The sequence below is a fragment of the Schistocerca gregaria genome, chromosome 2 (assembly GCF_023897955.1).
Source record: "Schistocerca gregaria isolate iqSchGreg1 chromosome 2, iqSchGreg1.2, whole genome shotgun sequence".
Classification (NCBI taxonomy): Eukaryota; Metazoa; Arthropoda; class Insecta; order Orthoptera; family Acrididae; genus Schistocerca; species Schistocerca gregaria.
The window spans coordinates 526,391,626-526,414,195 of record NC_064921.1 but is presented as its reverse complement, the minus strand read 5'-3'; the positions used below and the strand labels follow the sequence as shown (position 1 = coordinate 526,414,195).

Sequence of the window (22,570 nt, the reverse complement as noted above, 5' to 3'; positions counted from 1 at the left end):
TGGGGGGGGGGGGGGGGTGTGTGTGGGGGGGGGGGGGGGGGCGACAGGAAGTGAGTACATTAGAGAAGATGAGTTAGTTGTTCAGCAGAGATGGGAGCGGAGTGGGCCGAAAGAGTGGTGGTTTGGGGGAAAGCAACATGGTGGGTGATATTGGTTACTGGAAACCGGGGGCGGGTTGTGGTGGTGGTTAGTGCACGGAGGGGGATCATATGTCCACATATAAAATTATATACTACTTGTCCTATTAATTTAAAAAGTGCATTGTTTGCTAGGTGGACTAATCATTTATGAGTCATTTATTTTCTGTAATGGTTTTATGTATGTGGTGGTTTTCTCGGCGAATGAGAAGTGAAGTGCAAAAATTCAAATACAGAAAAAGCTGTTTCATGACAGTTGAATAATCACAAAAAGTGGAAGTAACACCACAATTTTTTTTTTGTTTACTTCAGACCTCCACTAACAACACAGGAAAAAGCAGAGGCTTCATAAAAAACATAAAAAGAGGAAAAACATGGGACATAAATTTATATCAAAAAACTATTTTCGTCCATAAACAGCAAATTCTTGAAATATATTACATATGTTTTCAGTATACCAACTACTGAAGATGCTCTGTAAATAAAAGTGATGCGTACTTACCAAAGATGCTCTTAAATTACAGTAAAACTACGACAGAAAAAACAATGATAACTGATGCATAACAATCACTGCCGAAGATTGTCATACAAACAAAAACTTCACTTCATTGTTTACTGGAGTGTGTAAAACCTTTTATTGATATAACATACAGCCTCAGCAGAACCATTATTATTTTTAATCAGCATTTGAGGGTTGTAGAGCAAAGCGTAAGGAGAACTGATACTCTATTAACCATTGATTACAAGAGCTTCTGAGGAACCAAACTGGATATCTGCATCAGTCACGCTGGCCAACATTTTAGTCGTGTCTTTGACTATGGTCACAATGGATTGTGGAGTAAGCAAGATTAAGGCATGTGGTTGTGATTCATTGACAAGTTTTAATTCGACACCGCAGCTACTCTACATGGCTCATTATCATCACATTTTAATGTGTAACACCATGAATAATTCTAGAAAGCTTAATGTTACAAATTAACAATGAGGTCATAGAACCAACAGACGAGAGTTTTGTATTTATGACAACTGGAGCTAGAGACAGGATGTGCAGCAAAAGAAGAAAACGGAAGAGTAAAGATGTAATTGTGCACTTTTGTTACTCCAAATAGAGTTTTAAAAATTGAGCAGCTTATGTGATTGAAATGGGAAGTTTACAAGGAGTCAGTATTGCAAACTTTCACTTAAGTCAGTGAGAGTGAAATTTAATGGGGAAATGATTACAAAACTAAGAACACAGTGAGCAATGGAAATATGCATGTTGGGAGTTACTAGGAAAGACAGGGAAACAATCAAATGGCCGGCCGCGGTGGTCTCGCGGTTCTAGGCGCGCAGTCCGGAACTGTGCGACTGCTACGGTCGCAGGTTCGAATCCTGCCTCGGGCATGGATGTGTGTGATGTCCTTAGGTTGGTTAGGTTTAAGTAGTTCTAAGTTCTAGGGGACTGATGACCACAGCAGTTGAGTCCCATAGTGCTCAGAGCCATTTGAACCATTTTTGAACAATCAAATGGAACAGAGAACATACTGGGTGGAAGAGATAATTACGACTAATGAAACCACAAGGGGTGGGGGTTGTGGCCAAGATGACTTCATTGAAGTTGAGTTTGAAGATGAGTTTATTCAAGAAATAAAAAAAATACTGATCCAAAAAATGAGTAAGTCGCTAAATGGAAAGTAAAGCAAAATACATTCCAACACAACAAATAATTAAAATTCACACTTACACTAATATAATGCACTTATAACAGGCCAATGTCAGCATAAAAATTGTTGTTGAAAATTGGGCCATGAATACTGAAAGGTTGAGAAATGCTGGCTTAGACGATAGCTGAAAAGGCTATCAGGTAGATAATAGATAACATTTCAGATCTTTTTCCTACAGACTCATATTATGCAATTTCAAACAATCAGTAATGATCTTCAAGCATCAGAAGTAAACACTAATGGTCATACACTCAATAAAGCACAGTTCACACAATTCCTTATGGTCCGGTTGGATAACAAGTTAAAAATGAAGATATTATTAATGAAAAATGCAACAGCCACCAGAAATATCGCGGGAGGTGCACATCGGCATGGAGCGTCACGGTCAGTAGTTATCGCAAGGAAAGTCCCGTCCACCAGAGGGCACATGAGAATTCAGCCGCGCCCTCTGCCAGCCGAACAACAACTCAGGCAGCACGGGCCGTGCCCAGTAAGTTCACATCGGGCATGCCTAAGCAGACAGTTTCCGGTCTACATTATGTGAAGTGCGACGGAAAATGTGAATAGTGTTACTGCACAACTGACGACAAGTAGGGTCGTTCTTTCGCGTGTTGCGTCATCGTTCCGGTTTCGCAGTTTATCCACGGCATGGAGAATTTAGTGCGGGTTTTGGTTGAGCAGCAGACGGAGCTCATGGCAACCATGCAACAAGTGCTTCCAGCGTTGCTCTCCACACAGTCTGCTCCAGCACCGTTCCCTCCTCCCTTTCCCCCATATGACGAGACACAGAGGATTGGGACACATATGAACATTGCCTTCGGCAGCATTTCCAGGCGTTTCATGTTGCCGATGCGGAGGTATGTCGTGCTCTTTTCTTGTCTTGGGTATCTCCCTCGCTGTATCAAGTTTTGCGGCATCAAGTGCCGTTGCAGGAACTCTCATCCTTGTCTTTTGATGCATTGTGTTCATTGCTGTCTTCATATTATCGCTGCCGCACACATGTTGTGACGGCTAGGGTCGAGTTCTATCAATGCAAGAAACAGCCCCATCAGTCTTACCAGGCATGGGCTGCTACCATGCACGGTCTTAGTCGCAAATGTCATTTTGTCACGGAGCAGTCGCGAGAGTCGTATGCCCACGTTATGGTGCGCAACATCATTGTTCGTTTGGCCGCTGATAGGGAGGTCTGGCAATGGGCCCGGCAGTTGGAAGACCCTTCCCTGGAGGAAGTCCTGTCCATTGCTCAATCGTATGAAGTCTCTCACGCCGCAGGTCAATGGTTGGAAGCATGGTACGATGTCGCGTCCACTGCATCCGGGGTGGACGGCGTGCGAGAGTTACAATCCGGCCGTTACGGCCGCTCCTGCACGGCGCATAAACAGAGTTCCGGCCGCCGGCCATTGTTACCGTCCTGTGTGTCGTACTATATCCATCATAATTGGTGAGAGTGCCCCAGCGTTGGGCCGTTTGTCGAAAATGTAATAAAAAAAAAAAAGGACAAATTGCTACAGTTTGCCGCTCAGCCTCAAAAGAATTGAAGGAAGCAGGTACAGAAGACATAGATGCTGACATTCTGGAAGTTTCATCGGGCCAGGCTCCTGACGCATCGGCACACAAACTCTTTATAGAGGTGTCGGTTCGGTCATGCCGATTACAACTGCTAGTAGATACGGGCGCAACAGTTTCCTTGTTGAATGCACAAACTTACTCCGACCTTGGGTCACCCCCATTGGCGCCAGTTTGTCGGCGTCTACGCGGTTATGGTAAACAGTTCATTCCCCTAGTGGGTCAATTCACTACCGACGGTACTTACAAATCAATCACTCGGCCTCTTTCTTTTATTGTTGTCAGTGATGCGAGCTCCACTAACCTTTCTGGATTGGATGCCTTTCCAGCTTTCAGTTTTTCTATCACAGACACCATACAGTTGGTCTTCGAAGACATTCCCTATCAATCACTGGAATCTTCAATCTCTGACTTTAAGGATATCTTTGAGGAGGGCCTGCGGCGTGTTTCAGACATTGAAGCCCACTTAACGTTGAAGGCGTCGGCTCGCTCGCGTTTTCTACGCGTGAGGCAGATCCCCTTGGCTCTCCGCCCTCAGGTAAAAGCAGAGCTAGACCGGCTGACAGCCATCGGCGTCATTCTTCCTATTTCTTCTAGTGAGTGGGCTTTGTCCCTCATTATTGTCAGGAAACCCTCGGGAAAATTACGTCTTTGTGGCGATTTCAAGGCCACCATTAATTCCCAATTGTTGGCGGACACCTATCCCTTGCCTCGTTCTGATGAATTGTTCTCCACCATGGCGGGAGGCCAATATTTTTCGAAAATCAATCCATCAGAGGCTTATCATCAGATACCACTTGATGAGGACTCCAAATGGCTGGTAGTCGTCAACACCCCGTTTGGCCTTTACCAATACCAGTGGTTGGCCTTCGGAATATACAGTGCCCTGACGATATTTCAGCGTTATCTTGAGCACGTCACGTCGACAATCCCTCATTGTATTAATTACCTGGATGACATAATTGTCACAGGCCGCAGCATGAAGGAACACTTGCACAACCTTCGAACCCTCTTTCTCAAATTCAGGTCCGTGGGCCTGTGTTGCAACCTGCGTAAGTCAAACTTCTTCCAACCATTCATTGGGTATGTGGGCTACTCCATCTCTCGGCACAGCGTCCATCCGCTAGGAAGTTTGGTCCAAGGTATCGTCGACCTTCCGCGACCCGCTTCGCTGAAGGAGTTACAAGCTTTTTTTTAGGCAAGATTGCCTATTACCACCGGTTCATTCCCAGGGCTTCCACCATAGCCCGCCCCTGTACTGCCTTGTTTGGATATTTTTGATCCCAATAAGCCATCGTCCCTGGCTACAGATGCTTCGCAGTATGGGGTGGGGGCGGTTCTGGCCCATCGTAATGCGGATGGCTCCGAGCAGCCACTGGCATTTGTGTATAAAACTCTTATTCCTGCGCAGGCCCATTACTCCCAGGTGGAAAAAAGAGGCTTTGGCCATTGTCTACACTGTTACCAAGTTTCACCCTTTCTTGTATGGCACAAAGTTTCAGTTAATCACTGACCATAAGCCATTAATATCGTTATTTGGCCCCGCCTCTCAGATTCCAGATAGGGCGGCCCACAGTTTGCAGTGCTGGGCCTTGTTCCTCTCTAAATACCATTATGACATTCATTTTTGCCCTACCGGACAGCACGCCAATGCTGACACACTTTCCCGTCTTCCGGTGGACACGGATCCTAAGTTCGATCGGGAGGAGATTGTGTGTTTTCATTTGCATGTGGCGTCCTGCCAAGTGGTTGATGGCTTCCCGATCACTAATTCAAAAGTCGCCAGGGAAATGGCAGATGGATTTTGGCTCATTGTCATTGATGCTTATTCCCGATTACCGTATGTGGTTCGCGGCTCCTCAACCACTTCACTTCAGAAGTTGCAATCCAGGCACTCGCAAAAATCTTTTCTGTGGAAGGTCGGTCAGTCACCCTGGTATCGGACAATGGACTTCAGTTTATTTCGCAGACCTTCCAGAATTTTTGTAGGTGCTTCGGTATTTGGCACATTTGCTCTCCCCCCTTTCATCCACAATCGAATGGGAATATACAAATGAAAAAGTATGTGCACGAATTTCCTGCAGAGGAGGCGTTGACGTTTTACCTGATGGCACATCAGACCACACTGATGGGAGAATGCAGCCTCGCAGAGCTCCTCCACGGGAGCCAACCTAGGACTCTGCTGCACCTCCTCCGGCCTGGTCCTCGCCAGTCTTCACAAAACGGGGGTACCCGGCTTTCCACCGCGTATGTTGGTTTGGGCACGTGGGTTTGGTCGGAATCCACATTGGATACCGGCGGTGGTCCTGCACCGCAATGGCCACCGGCTCTATACCTTGTAGACGGGGGACCGGGAGGTACGTTGTCATCAAAATCAGCTACGTCCACATTTGGGCACCCACCCTCTGACCCCTCAGGTTCCGGCTTCCCCATTGTTGGCACCCGTGTTGTTTTCTCAGGGACGCTACCGCCCTTCGCACCTGTGACTCCGCCACACTGCGATGGTTCTCAGCCTGGGTGGCCTCCAGTAGCTCCAGCACCGGTGTCGCCATCATTACAGATACCCCGGCGAGAGCCGGGCCCCCTTGCAGGCCCAGTTTCTCAGGAGGCTGGTTCACCTGTGGTCGTGCCTTCCCCCTCGTCCCCGCCACTGGGTCTTGCCCCTCCCAAGGTGGACCGGGATCTGCAGTTCGACGGCTTGTCGCCCGTTCTGTCACAGGCTTCGGTGGTAGGACGACGGGGGCCTCTTCATGTGGGGTCACTTCCAACCGTATTCGAAGGTTCTGGCTCGAGGGTTGGCAGATCCCCCCCCCCACCCCCCCACCCCGACTCCAGCCTTCCAATGGACGTGGAGGTTATTGCTATTGCATGACGCTCCACCTCCCGACACCATGGATCACAGTGGCTTCACCCCCTAATGGAGGAGGAGTGCAATAGCCACCAGAAAGATCGCGGGAGGCACGCATCCATACGGCGCGTAACAGACAAGAGTTGCCGCAAGGAAAGTCCCGTTAACCAGAGGGCATGCGAGAATTCGGCTGCGCCCTCTGCTGGCGAAACAACTCAGGCAGCACAAGCTGTCCCCAGTCAGTTCACATCGGGCATGCCTAGGAGACAGTTCCCGGTCTACACTATGTGAAGTGAGATGGCAAAAGTGAATTGTGTTACTACAAAAAATATTCTACAACATCTATTGTTTTACAACTAGCTTTCTGGCTGTTATGCTACTATCAGGAACACTGTACCTGATAATGGCATAACAGCCAAAAACTGGTTTGAAACATAATAAATACTAGCCTTTTACCCACAGCTTTGCTTATGTACACATCTCCTCCTCCACAACCTCTCTTTCCTCCTCCTCCTCCAATTTCTTTCCATCTCCCCTCTCTCTCTCTGTCCACTTCCTGCCTCCCTCTCTATGTCTCCCTCCTCCATTCCTTATCACTTTATTCATCTCCATCTCCTCCTCCTCCTCCTATTTCTTTCTATTTATCCCATTCTCTCTGTCTATCTCCTCCGTCCCTTTCTTTCTGTCCGTCTCCTCCTCACCCTTCTCTCTGTCAATCTCTTCCTCTCCCCATCCCTGTCTGTCCTTCTGCTCCTCCTCCTTTCCTCTTGTAACTATCCATTTTTCACTGCCCATCTCTCTGCACAACCAACTGCAATCTGGATGTACATCCCCTGGAACATATTTGAAAACTATCTGCACAACACATCCATTGTGCAGGGCACCCTAGATGTCAGGGGTAACCAATCGTTTCCCAATCTCATCCCCTATCCTATGGGAGCTACATGGCACTTTCCCCCACACTACTTTTTTTTCCAAACGGTAAGTAGTATGTAGCACTAACACAAATTCTTTACAGATGAATGGAAACAGTGGTAGAAGCCAACTTCGGGGAAGATCAGTTTGGATTCCGTACAAATGTTGGTACACGTTAGGCAATTACGAATTATGTTAGAAAATAGATTAAGGAAAGGCAAACGTACATTTCTAGCATTTGTAAACTTAGAGAAAGATTTTGACAATATTGACTGGAATACTCTCTTTCAAATTCTGAAGGTGGCAGGGGTAAAATTCAGGGAGCGAAAGGCTATTTACAATTTGTACAGAAACCAGATGGCAGTCATAAGAGTTGAGGGACATGAAAGAGAAGCAGTGGTTGGGAAGGGAGTAAGACAGGGTTGTAGCCTCTCCCCAATGTTATTCAATCTTTATATTGAGCAAGCAGTAAAGGAAACAAAAGAAAAATTTGGAGTAGAAATTAAAATCCATGGAGAAGAAATAAAAACTTTGAGGTTCGGCGATGACACTGTAATTCTGTCAGAGACAGCAAAGCATCTGGAAGAGCAGCTGAACGGAATGGACCGTGTCTTGAAAGGAGGATATGAGATGAACATCAACAAAAGCAAAACAAGGATAATGGAATGTAGTTGAATTAAATCAGGTGATGCTGCGGGAATTACATTAGGAAGTGAGATGCTTAAAGCAGCAAATGAGTTTTGCTATTTGGGGAACAAAATAACTGATGATAGTTGAGGTAGAGAGAATATAAAATGTAGACTGGCAATGGCAAGGAAAGCGTTTCTGAAGAAGAGAAATTTGTTAACATCGAGTATAGATTTAGGTGTCAGGAAGTCATTTCTGAAAATATTTGTATGGAGTGTAGCCATGTATGGAAGTGAAACGTGGACAATAAATAGTTTAGATAAGAAGAGAGAAGAAGCTTTCGAAATGTGGTGCTACAGAAGAATGCTGAAGATTAGATGGGTACATCACATAACTAATGAGGAGGTATTGAACAGAATTGGAGAGAAGAGGAATTTGTGGCACAACTTGACTAGCCGAAGGGATCAGTTGGTAGGGCATTTCTGAGGCATCAAGGGATCACCAATTTGGTACTGGAGGGCAGTGTGGAGGGTAAAAATCACAGAGGGAGACCAAGAGATGAATACACTAAGCACATTCAGAAGGATGTCGGTTACATTAGTTACTTGGAGATGAAGAAGCTTGCACAGGATAGAGTAGCATGGAGAGCTACATCAAACCTGTCTCTGGACTGAAGACCACAACAACAAGTAGTGTGTGTACCAAATTTGGTTCAAATAGATCCAATGATTTAGGAGAAGTGGTACATATACTCTATGACAAAAGAGATGCACCATGAGGGAATTATCTGAATGGAATAGAAATCAGTAGATGTAATGTACAAGGATTACAGTTTCAGAAAAAATTGGATCATTTATTTTCAAGAGAGAGAGTCTTTCACAAACTGAGAAAGCCAATAACATGTTGGTCGACCTATGGTACTTATGTGAAACAAAGATATAAATTTAAAAAAAGCAAGCAAATCATGGATACTGAATCTGTATACTGCATTAGCATTCAGCAATAATTATACTGATTAATGTGATTTGCGATTATGCCAGCAAAACTTGGTGAAGTAAATTAGAAAGAAGCTGCTGCCTCATCAATTATACGAGAATGTGCTATTTGTCTCATTTTAGTAGCTTCATTACATAGGAATGTTTCAAAGAAAACTGTTATCTACATCTTTAAAAACTGAATTATGTAATTAATATAACTTTTCATTTCTTGAATTTAGATGTTAGTATTTTGTACAAAGAAAGGTCATTGAAGTACATTTTTAATTATTTTTTCTTTCAGTCAGTTGGAATTTCCAATTTCTTGCTTTGTGTTATATGGAAGCTTTTTGAATATCTTTTCACATGATTAAATAACTCTACTCGGAACACTAGACAAAGAGGCAAAGTCCACAAGAAAATTATTTTTGCGTTTTGTAGCATACTGCATGTCACAGTTCATTTGAAACTGATTTTTATCACAGCAGTAAAATCCACTGAGGAGTAAATACATTGCAAAGCCAGTGTAAGAACTCAAAGAACCTTATAAAGGCTTTGGAGATATATATGTTCATCTACTTTACACAATATTCTTACTGATCACTTGTCACTGACCCACAAGACAATTCCATAAGACATCATGGAATGAAAATATGCAAAACAAGCCAGCACTTCTGTTTTCATGTCAATACAGTGGGAGAGTATTTCTATGGGCTGAACACACTGAACTAAGCTTATTGCTTAGTTTTTCTATGTGTTGACCCCATTTTGTGTAAACTGATTCTGCCATAAATACACACAAACGGGTCAGTGACAAGTGAGCAGTAAGAATATTGTGTAAAGTACATAATCATATACCCATCAGAAGCCTTTATAAAGATCTTTGAGTTCTTACACTGACTTCACAATATATTTACTCCTCAATGGTTTTTACTGCTATGATAAAAATCAATTTCAAATGAACTGTGACGTACAGTCACAATACAAGACACAAAAATAATTTTCTTGTAGACTTTTCCTCCTTGTCTAGGGTTCAGAGTAGAGTTATTTAATCAGCTGCAAAAATATTCAAAAAGCTTCCACACAACACAAAGCAAGAAACTGGAAATTCCAAATGACTGGGAAAAAAGAAGAATCAAAAACATACTTCAATAACCTTTCTTTGTGCATATAAATTTAAGAAATTAAAAGTTATATCAATTACATGACAAGCAGAAGTGTTTGTTCTAAAGCTACCTGACAAACAGCAATGTATTGTAAACAGGATTCAATTTTTAAAGATGTAGACAATTGTTTTCTTTGGAAAATTCCTATACAACAAAGTAATAACAAGCTACAAAAATGCAAAACAAATAGCAGACATCTCATATAATTGACAAAGTAGCAGCTTCTTTTCAATTTACTTCACCAAGTTTTCCTGGCGTAATCATAAATCACATCAAACAGTATAATTATTGGTGAATGCTAATGCAGTGTACAGATTAAGTATCCATGATTTGTTTGCTTTTTGTTAATTTATATCTTGACTTGTTCCACATTCTTGAAGGTTGTTCTCCTTTCTGAGACCTACAGAACATGATAGATGAATGAATGAGTAAATGAATGAATGAATGAGGAAATTCTTTACTTTATTCCAAGAGATATGAAATGACTCAGGGGACAAGCTAATGGAAGGTGAGGGTGAGTTACAGGCACTAAATTGCATGGTTATTAGTATTCTTGCTGAAATAGTTAGAGATGAATCTGCTTAAAATTTCTACAACTTAAAAAAGCACATAAAATACAATCTTAGCAAAAATGGAGAACAAAGATGGTAGACATAAATTAGCCTTTGCTCTCTTTTATATCTATAAAGCAATCAATTAAAAATTGGTGTAGTCATTCACAGCTGCAAAAAGATTGTTATTCAAAGATAAGTGATGTTTTACAACTATATATTGATACAAAAACACAAGCACAATGTAAATCCCAAAGCAGCTTTGAACAAATAAATCTTATGTTGCGTTATACTCAAAGGTTAAAAGCACAGGAATGTATAAGACATGGCTTTGTGTATTTGTATCAATATATAGTAATTAAATGTCACATATCTTTAAAAAACAACCTTTGTACAATAACAAAACTCTCACTGGTGTTGTAGACCATCTGTTTAGTATTAAGTCACCTGATGATGGAAAGCCAAAAGCCGGTTCACAATGAATTATTAAATAAATATTATCATGCAATATCAATATCTTGTATTAAGTTTTAGTATTTCATTTTAATGTTTGACCTGACACAGTGGAACTGTTTAAAGCCACTAATCCTCAAATCCAATGAATTTTGCATTGTTGTGGAGGAGAACTGTACAGTCCCTAACTTCCAAATCACCTCAGGGTGTTGCAAAGTCTTTGATACGGAAACTTGAGACCATGAAGCCAGTGTTCAAATGCACAAATATGACAAAAAATAAAATGGTTTAATATAGCAAATAACTAAAAGATGCTAAATAACCTATGTACAACATTAAAATACATGAAACAAAGAAACACCACACAATTTAGTTCAGTATTTCTTGAAGTTAATAACGATTATTTTCAAAAATACGAACAGAAGGCACTCACCACCATTTAGCAAAAATCACTCAAACATTTTTAGCACTATGTGATTATCTTAGCAACAGGTGAAAGATTGTATCAGTTAAAAATGGATGTCCTTTACTGAAGGAGCTTGAGACAGACTGCCACAGGACTTGGTCCTTGGTTCATTTCTCTTCAATGTTGCAGTTAATAATTTTCTTCCCCTTGTAGGGCCAAATTCAGCAGCATGTTATAAAGATGAGATGACACTACTTAGGCCTAAAACACACTATGAAATAATGACAGTATGTTACTATGGAAAAACTAGAACTAGGATTGAATTTGTTTTAATATACGTGAACTCCTCTTCAGTCTCAGTAACACACTGAAATTAGTTACATGATTACTTAAAGAAGTTGTTGTTGTTGTCTTCAGTCCTGAGACTGGTTTGATGCAGCTCTCCATGCTGCTCTATCCTGTGCAAGCTTCTTCATCTCCCAGTACCTACTGCAACCTACATCCTTCTGAATCTGCTTAGTGTATTCATCTCTTGGTCTCCCTCTACGATTTTTACCCTCCACGCTGCCCTCCAATACTAAATTGGTGATCCCTTGATGCCTCAGACCATATCCTACCAACTGATCCCCCCTCCTCGTCAAATTGTGCCACAAATTTCTCTTCTCCCCAATCCTATTCAATACTTCCTCATTAGTTATGTGATCTACCCATCTAATCTTCAGCATTCTACTGTAGCACCACATTTCAAAAGCTTCTATTCTCTTCTTGTCCAAACTATTTATCGTCCATGTTTCACTTCCATACATGGCTACACTCCATACAAATACTTTCAGAAATGACTTCATGACACTTAAATCTATACTCGATGTTAACAAATTTCTCTTCTTCAGAAACGCTTTCCTTGCCATTGCCAGTCTACATTTTATATCCTCTCTACTTCGACCATCATCAGTTATTTTGCTCCCCAAATAGCAAAACTCCTTTACTACTTTAAGTGTCTCACTTCCTAATGTAATTCCCGCAGCATCACCTGATTTAATTCAACTACATTCCATTATCCTTGTTTTGCTTTTGTTGATGTTCATCTTATATCCTCCTTTCAAGACACGGTCCATTCCGTTCAGCTGCTCTTCCAGATGCTTTGCTGTCTCTGACAGAATTACAGTGTCATCGCCGAACCTCAAAGTTTTTATTTCTTCTCCATGGATTTTAATTTCTACTCCGAATTTTGTTTTGTTTCCTTTACTGCTTGCTCAATATACAGATTGAATAACATCGGGGAGAGGCTACAACACTGTCTCATTCCCTTCCCAACCACTGCTTCCCTTTCATGCCCCTCTACTCTTATAACTGCCATCTGGTTTCTGTACAAATTGTAAATAGCCTTTCGCTATCTGTATTTTACCCCTGCCACCTTTAGAATTTGAAAGAGAGTATTCCAGTCAACATTGTCAAAAGCTTTCTCTAAGCCTAAAAATGCTAGAAATATAGGTTTGCCTTTCCTTAATCTTTCTTATAAGATAAGTCGTAAGGTCAGTATTGCCTCACGTGTTCCAGTATTTCTATGGAACCCAAACTGATCTTCCCCGAGGTCTGCTTCTACTAGTTTTTCCATTCGTCTGTAAGGAATTCGAGTTAGTATTTTGCAGCTGTGGCTTATTAAACTGATTGTTTGGTAATTTTCACATCTGTCAACTCCTGATTTCTTTGGGATTGGAATTATTATATTCTTCTTGAAGTCTGAGGGTATTTCGCCTGTTTCATACATCTTGCTCACCAGATGGTACAGTTTTGTCAGGACTGGCTCTCCCAAGGCTGCCAGTAGCTCCAATGGAATGTTGTCCACCCCGGGGGCCTTGTTTCGACTCAGGTCTTTCAGTGCTCTGTCAAACTCTTCACGCAGTATCGTATCTCCCATTTCATCTTCATCTACATCCTCTTCCATTTCCATAATATTGTCCTGAAGTACATCGCCCTTGTATAGACCCTCTATATACTCCTTCCACCTTTCTGCTTTCCCTTCTTTGCTTAGAACTGGGTTTCCATCTGAGCTCTTGATATTCATACAAGTGGTTCTCTTTTCTCCAAAGGTCTCTTTAATTTTCCTGTAGGCAGTATCTATCTTACCCCTAGTGAGATAAGCCTCTACATCCTTGCATTTGTCCTCTAGCCATCCCTGCTTAGCCATTTTGCACTTCCTGTCAATCTCATTTTTGAGACGTTTGTATTCCTTTTTGCCTGCTTCATTTACTGCATTTTTATATTTTCGCCTTTCATCAATTAAATTCAATATTTCTTCTGTTAGCCAAGGATTTCTACTAGCCCTCATCTTTTTACCTACTTGCTACTTCATCCCTCAAAGCTATCCATTCTTCTTCTACTGTATTTCTTTCCCCCATTTCCGTCATTTGTTCCTTATGATCTCCCTTAAACTCTGTACAACCTCTGGTTGTTTCAGTTTATCCAGGTCCCATCTCCTTAAATTCCCACCTTTTTGCAGTTTCTTCAGTTTTAATCTACAGGTCATAACCAATAGATTGTGGTCAGGGTCCACATCTGCCCCTGGAAATGTCTTACAACTTAAAACCTGGTTCCTAAATCTCTGTCTTACCATTATATAATCTAACTGATACCTTTTAGTATCTCCAGGGTTCTTCCATGTATAGAACCTCCTTTCATGATTCTGAAACCAAGTGTTAGCTATGATTAAGCGGCTTCCTCTTTCATTTCTTAGCCCCAATCCATATTCACCTACCACGTTTCCTTCTCTCCCTTTTCCTACACTCAAATTCCAGTCACCCATGACTATTAAATTTTCGTCTCCCTTCACTATCTGAATAATTTCTTTTATTTCATCATACATTTCTTCAATTTCTTCGCCATCTGCAGAGCTAGTTGGCATATAAACTTGTACTACTGTAGTAGGTATGGGCTTCATATCTATCTTGCCACAATAATGCGTTCACTATGCTGTTTGTAGTAGCTTACCCGCAGTCCTATTTTTCTATTCATTATTAAACCTACTCCTGCATTAACCCTATTTGATTTTGTGTTTATAACCCTGTAATCACCTGACCAGAAGTCTTGTTCCTCCTGCAACCAAACTTCAGTAATTCCCACTATATCTAACTTTAACCTATCCATTTCCCTTTTTAAATTTTCTAACCTACCTGCCCAATTAAGGGATCTGACATTCCACGCTCCGATCTGTAGAACGCGAGTTTTCTTTCTCTTGATAACGGCATCCTCTTGAGTAGTCCCCGCCCGGAGATCCGAATGGGGGACTATTTTACCTCCGGAATATTTTACCCAAGAGGACGCCACCATCATCATTTAATCATACAGTAAAGCTGCATGCCCTCGGGAAAAATTACGGCTGTAGTTTCCCCTTGCCTTCAGCCGTTCGCAGTAACATCACAGCAAGTCCGTTTTGGTTAGTGTTACAAGGCCTGATCAGTCAATCATCCAGACTGTTGCCCTTGCAACTACTGAAAAGGCTGCTGCCCCTCTTCAGGAACCACATGTTTGTCTGGCCTCTCAACAAATACCCCTCCGTTGTGGTTGTCCCTACGGTACGGCTATCTGTATCGCTGAGGCACGCAAGCCTCCCCACCAACGACAAGGTCCATGGTTCATGGGGGGAGGTGGGGGGGGGGGGGGGGGGGGGGGAGGTACTTAAAGATGTACAAGATAATTCTTTAACACCATAATGCTTTCATATTGGCTCCACAGTATTGGCTCCGCAGTAATCTGCAAGGAACATATTAGCCCTGTCCTCATGAGAATTGTCCAAGTATACTATCCCACATGGAAACTAACATAAGCAGTTGCTAATAGGCATTTGAAAATGATGTACCTTGGTTAATTCCAGTCACACGTATAATATGGCATACAGATATGAAAGAATTCTAGTTGTATCAATGAAATAATGAAAAAATGTTTAATAAGTTATCCAAATAATGAGCAAATTGAATTCTGAGGAACACTACCATTTTCTCTTTATGAAACTGAAGCTACTGACTGCCACAAAAGTGTATTTCTGCACACTGTTACATAATTTGAAAAGCAACATAGGTGAGTATGATAACAGAGAGAACATACATCGCCACAACACTACCGGCAAAAATGAACTTTGACATCTCTAGCACAGACAGACAATTACCAGAAACAAAGACACTTCCACATGGGAAAAATATATTAAAAACAAAGATTCCAAGACTTACAAAGCGGGAAAGCGCTGGTAGACAGACACAATAAACTAACACACAAACACACACACAAAATTTCTAGCTTTCGCAACCAACGGTTGCTTCGTCAGGAAAGAGGGAAGGAGAGGGAAAGACAAAAAGATGTGGGTTTTAAGGGATAGGGTAAGGAGTCATTACAATCCCGGGAGCGGAAAGACTTACCTTAGGGGGGAAAAAAGGATAGGTATATACTCGCGCGCGCGCCCACACACACACACACACACACACACACACACACACACACACACACACACACACACACAAGCAGACATATTTAAAGGCAAAGAGTAAGGGCAGAGATGTCAGTCGAGGCGGAAGTACAGAGGCAAAGAAGTTGTTAAAAGACAGGTGAGGTATGAGTGGCAGCGGAGATGGAGGCCTGGTGGATAACGAGAAGAGAGGATATATTGAAGGGCAAGTTCCCATCTCCGGAGTTCGGATAGGTTGGTGTTTGTGAGAAGTATCCAGATAACCCGGACGGTGTAACACTGTGCCAAGATGTGCTGGCCGTGCACCAAGGCATGTTTAGCAACAGGGTGATCCTCATTACCAACAAACACTGTCTGCCTGTGTCCATTCATGCGAATGGACAGTTTGTTGCTGATCATTCCCACATAGAAAGCGTCACAGTGTAGGCAGGTCAGTTGGTAAATTACGTGGGTGCTTTCACACGTGGCTCTGCCTTTGATCGTGTACACCTTCCGAGTTACAGGACTGGAGTAGGTGGTGGTGGGAGGGTGCATAGGACAGGTTTTACACCGGGGGCGGTTACAAGGGTAGGAGCCAGAGGGTAGGGAAGGTGGTTTGGGGATTTCATAGGGATGAACCAAGAGGTTACAAAGGTTATGTGGACGGCAGAAAGACACTCTTGGTGGAGTGGGGAGGATTTCATGAAGGATGGATTTTAGGAAGTCGTATCCCTGCTGGAGAGCCACATTCAGAGTCTGATCCAGTCCCGGGAAGTATCCTGTCACAAGTGGGGTACTTTTGGGGTTCTTCTGTGAGAGGTTCTGGGTTTGAGGGGATGAGGAAGTGGCTCTGGTTATTTGCTTCTGTACCAGGTTGGGAGGGTAGTTGCGGGATGCGAAAGCTGTTTTCAGGTTGTTGGTGTAACGATTCAGGGATTCAGGACTGGAGCAGATTCGTTTGCCACGAAGGCCTAGGCTGTAGGGAAGGGACTGTTTGATATGGAATGGGTGGCAGCTGTCATAATGGAGGTACTGTTGCTTGTTGGTGGGTTTGATGTGGACGGATGTGTGAAGCTGGCCTTTGGACAGATGGACGTCAACGTCAAGGAAAGTGGCATGGCATCTGGAGTAAGACCAAGTGAATCTGATGGAACCAAAGGAGTTGAGGTTGGAGAGGAAATTCTGGAGTTGTTCTTTACTGTGAGTCCAGATCATGAAGATGTCATGAATAAATCTGTACCAAACTTTGGGTTGGCAGGCTTGGGTAACCAAGAAGGCTTCCTCTAAGCGACCCATAAATAGGTTGGCGTACAAGGGGGCCATCCTGGTATTGGGGGAGGAAATTGGCCATGCCCTTGCAAAGAAACCATCTCAGCATCTGCCTGAAGCGGTGTAGAGAAATCACGGTAAACCTAAAGCAGGATGGTCGGATGCGGTTTCGAACAGTTGTACTCCCAAATGCAAGTCCAGTGTGCTAACCACTGTGTCACCTCACTTGGTGATGATTAATAAAGAATCCTGAGTAAGCTGATCATCTCATTTCATGCACACCAACAATGTAGTTTTATACTTGAGTTTACATCCAGAAACCTGGCCAAATATGGTGTTGTGGGATGACACACAGCTAACTGATGAACTTTGAAACATGTCCAGTTCTTTATCTATAGCCATAACATACTGCACTATTTAGTTTTGTGGCAGAAAAATGAACACCAATTTTAACTCATATTTCCTTGATCACTAACAGCCTCCATTAGTGTAATATATAATCTACTTGCCAGTGAATGGTTCCTTGTGAGCATAACACTTACCCAATTCAAAAATACTTGAATCCTGTATACAAGTGGTCCAAAAAAATGACTCCACACTTCGGAATCAAGCTTACATTACCAAATTATTCTATAAGAAACAACTGTCTTTGAACCCATATTTCTGCTCAAGTGCATTACATAAGACGAAATCATTTCGTCACTTCCCTCGACCTTACAGAAGACATGATGAACAAAGGAGTAATGTCTCCTTACTTTCTTTGAAAACAAAACAAATCATATTCTATCCTCCTATTTTGAGAATTACATAATAACTACAATAACTTCTTGTACTCTTCAATTTTGCGTTCATCGATTCTCAAATTATATTAAATTTGTATATTTTTATTTCTTTCCAGTTTAATACCTTCGATGTGTTAACTACAAGTGTTTCAAGCATACATCTAATGCCCCAGTAAAGCAAGTTCTGTATTGTCCCCATTTCTTGTTGGGAACTGTCTGTGTAGCTCACACAAAAGAATTTACTGTGAATGATTCTTTCCTGAAGGGTAACTTTGAGTTATCTTTATATTACTGGAGAATGTCTATGTGCATTAAACTAAGTGTTGCTGTATTCACAAATTGTGAACTCATTTAATGTGTTCGACTTCAATGTCTTTACTACTTTAGTAATGGATTAAATTTTTTTATAGTTAGTTTCATCAAGCTTCACATGACTCAGCTGCCTTCGAACACCGAGCTATCAAAATTCTTAACAAATGAAGTCTGCAGTTAGCTTCTTTGCTACCAACAATAAAAAAAGACACATTTCACATGTTTACTGAACCATTAATATTTTTGTTCTCCCACCATAGAACTGTAATATCTTACACACCTTTTTTCCTGCCTTGTTTCACGATAAGTAACTTAGTTGTATTCTTATTAGAGCATTCAACATTCTCTGTATAATGTAAGTTTTATTCTGTCTGGAAACTTGCTAACTTTCAACAAATCCTTTTCAGAGGGTGCGCGTGTGCCCCCCCCCCCCCCCCCCCCCCACACAACCTACAGTTACATTTGCTCATGAGTTATTTACATTCTACCAGGACTTTACATTACCATATTTTGATTCTGTCAAACATCCTTCAGTATTAGTTTACTGAAATTCTGTGTTTTACAATGTCTGTCGTGTCACAGTTTCCGTATGATTCTATATAACATTCTTATGTCATTATTTATCCAAACTGCTTGCACATCAGTATTACATTTCCAACCTTATCATTCTTAGTGAAAAAAGATTTTCAAAGGAAAGTACCACACTCTCCATTTAACATTTCAACAATGGCAAGGTCATTAGAGATGGGTCACAAAGACATGTGACTCGTTAGGGCCTTTTCAAAGTAACCATTCAGGAATTCACATTTCGTGAGTTTCAGAAATGATGAACAATCTAAACCTAGATAATGGGAATGGAATTTACATTGTACTCACTAAAAATTAAGTCAAGTGTGCTAGGCAGTGTTCCTCACAGCTCAGTTTTGACATATAAAATGTCTGAACCACTGTCTTCTTAACATGGGTAACTTTTAAAGTGGTTTTTACGTCTCTCTCTTTCAACTGAAATTGCATCTCTCAGTGTATTATTTCAACATAGAGTATAATGAGAAATCATATACTTTGTATAACATTAAAAATTGCACAAATGGTCTCTCATCAATAAAGATATTCTTGAATAGAAATCAGCTATATAAACAACTGTAAAGGATGTCTGTTCACTTCTCACATAAACAAATGTTTGACATACATATGCAGGTCGAGTCAAGGTTTAGGAGCAACTCAAATACTTCACATATTATTCCCCCCATATCACAATGAATGAATCTCACTGAGCCTTTTATTTTGCATTTCCCATCTATTACATACATTTCTGTCTTGGAGGAAAATATTTTACCCACAACCAATGCTATTAATAATTTTAATTGTACTTCTAGTGCCTTGAAGTGCAAGTAAGTAAATATAATTTTAACAGATATATTTGCATTGTGGAATCAATATACTTCTGTTTAATAAATTTTTACCTTTACCTTAACTAGTTGACAGTTAAAATTGGCATGTATAGAATTCTCATCACATCAGCAAGAAGTGCATTCAACTAGCTAAGTAGTCATAAGAGGTCAAGATATGTCTAAAAAAGAATTATCAATGTAACAACACAGACCACCTTGGAGAAGTGGAGGGAGGCAGAAGGGAATGGGATTTCTCTTAAACAGGACACTGTCATAACTAGCATGGAAGTCAAAAGGAAGTAAGATGCAATGCAACAGAAAACAAATGATTATTTTCATTAATGCATAAGAAATTGGTGCAGTCTGTTGGTAAACTGAACAGGAAGCAATGTTTGTGTTGGAAGATGTACCCTTTCCCGAGAAAATGCCTTACCTGCCGTACAGCAGGACCAGGAATAACCAACCTGACAGTGCAGCAGAGTGTTCTGTAATTTATGCAGATTCTGTTGGTGTGCATTTCTTATGTTCTTGTTGTTTCTTATTGTATTCTGTGTGTCATTAACGCATTTAGTGGAATATTAACAAATAAGTAAAAAATAAAACACTCCCAGTTATGTCTGAGCACTGTGCTGGGACTCATTTGAAGGGCATTCTGTAGAAGGACCAGTACAGCATTCAGAAACAGCCTGTAGATGAATCCCACGATGAGGCTGAGTGCAAAGAGTGTGGACTTGCCTGCTCACCCTTCAGTTTCAGATTATAGTAATGCACAGATTAACGAAAGCACCAAACCATAGTCATGGTGTTAAGAATGCACATTTTAAGTGCTATACACATTTATTTGTTCATTCACTCATTCATTGCAGTTACAGGCTATTACCCGGAAAGCTAAAATACACTGTATAACTCATATTTCTGTGAACAATGAAAAGTGTATATATTTATTGTGTAACCTCACTTAGCATCAATGAAACCACCGCTAATCAATCCAAGTAGTCTCTAGAGAAGGGTCCAAGGCAAACTTAACTTATTGCCACAAGAACCATTAAAAGAATAAACAAAGCTCTGCTGAAATATATTACAATGAACAACATTACTAGTCTACATTTTCATTCACATTACAATAATTAATAAAAGTATGGTCCTTCAAATTATTTTGGTACACTCAAACCAATGGTAAAATTAATTTTGGTGTTGCTACAATAAATCAAGAATAAAGCTTTTTAATATACAAAAACTAACGTAGATTTTTTCTGGTAGATATTGCATTCACATTTTTGCAGTGTTGAGGAATTCAACCCAAAAACTGCTCATCACGTTTCACATGATGCCCATTGTTAATGGAAAATGTGAATTTGTTTCTTGTTACAAACCAAATGTTTTTTAAAGTAGCTTTTCTTGTGCGCATTCAATACAGTGATCCTAAGTTAGTTAGTGTGATATTTAATTTAATGATAGTTATTAACAGAGATAACAAAATACAGAGAATATCCAGTAGTTTAGCAGCAACTGTATTGTGCCGCTGTACAGTAGTAGAAGACTGAAGTAGGCTGGTACACGAGTGTGCAAGGAAGATTCGACTAACAGATATTTACTGACTTTTTGAAGTCTGTTGTTATTATTGGATTCATTTGAGTGTGATTGGGGACAAGTCCCAGTGGCTAAAATAGTCCACCACAGTATCAATTTCAATATTTCTCACACAATGGTCTCATGTTTCAGTTTCCATTAGGCTGTTCCAATGCTCCCACAAAGGATATTGGCAGCGTCCATCAGCTCACCTGTGGGCAGTTGCACCTAGTGTAGGCTATCTGCCAAGTTGCTCTGTTGTACATGTTCTGCACATGTGAACCACTGCCTGCAATCGCGAGGCCATGGGAGTACAAAGCATACGCTACACCTCAGTTGCCTGATTGCCCACTGCTGCCCGTGCATGTGCTCTAATGCATGTGGGTGAGAGAGTGGGAACAGCCTGCTTTACATAAGAATATCTAATGTATTTTACTATGCTTCAGGATTAAGAAAAACAACCAATTATAGTACCCTCTAACACTTGTCTTATTGGTAAATGCTTCTTCGCCATGACTTCTTTGTCCGACATGCCACTTCTCACCTAATTACTGGCCCACACTACACTGCCTGTCCGCTACTGTCATGCAGCAGTCCTAACCAGTTGCTTCTGGAGTACTGGTTATTCTTTACATTTTGCTGCCTCTGTCAGTGCATACAGTTAAATTGAGTATCTCACACTAGGTTAACCGGGGGCTACTCTATAGAACTGGCACACAAAATTCCATTTAAAAAAATGTTTGAATCATGAACAAACCAATGATTTCCAGCAACACTGGGCATGACACAAAACCTGTGATGAGTGGTATTTATTTGGGCTGACTCCATCAAAAAATTGCAAAAATGAGAAGACAAATATCAGCCAAAGTATCATACAAAAAGTGCCCGATAACTATTTAGGAGAGATGCATTCTCTGTGTGACTCATAAGTCATGTTGGGTGCATCTGTAGAACTCAGATGTACAGCATAAATACTCTGATGCAAGTTCAGGATATAGTTAACCAGAGTTCATTACAACCCATTCTTACGGGGAAAGAATGGAATTCAACTATTACGTCCATCTTACTTTAGGTTTTAGTGATTTCCTCAAAGCAATTCATGTAAAAGTTGGAAGGATTCCTTAAACCAGATCACAGTAGATTCCTCTCTGAACCAAGCCTTAGTTCATTCCTGAGGATCATGATGCTGACAGGATGCTAAACTTTAACCTTTATTTTCAGCATGTTTGACAGTTTAGTCATTATAAGTGTTACATGAAGACATATATTAACTCATATTACAGCACTGTCACTAAGAATATTCATGTCAAGATATTCCAACAATGTCATTCTGGCATTACATAGTTTGCAGATGAAATTTTGGAGTAAGTGGTAGTGCATCTAGGGTAGGATGTTTGTGTTTCTAAATTGGTTGAGAGAGATGATAGTGTGGGGTTGGACTTCGTGCTGTGTATTACTTGGTGTTT

General features: G+C 41.1%; 1 protein-coding gene across 2 annotated transcripts in view; it reads right to left on the bottom strand.

Annotated features, from left to right (window-relative positions):
• Positions 1 to 22,570, bottom strand: part of LOC126330384 (4'-phosphopantetheine phosphatase) — a 156,530-nt gene that overhangs the window by 128,943 nt on the left and 5,017 nt on the right. The window lies entirely within an intron of this gene.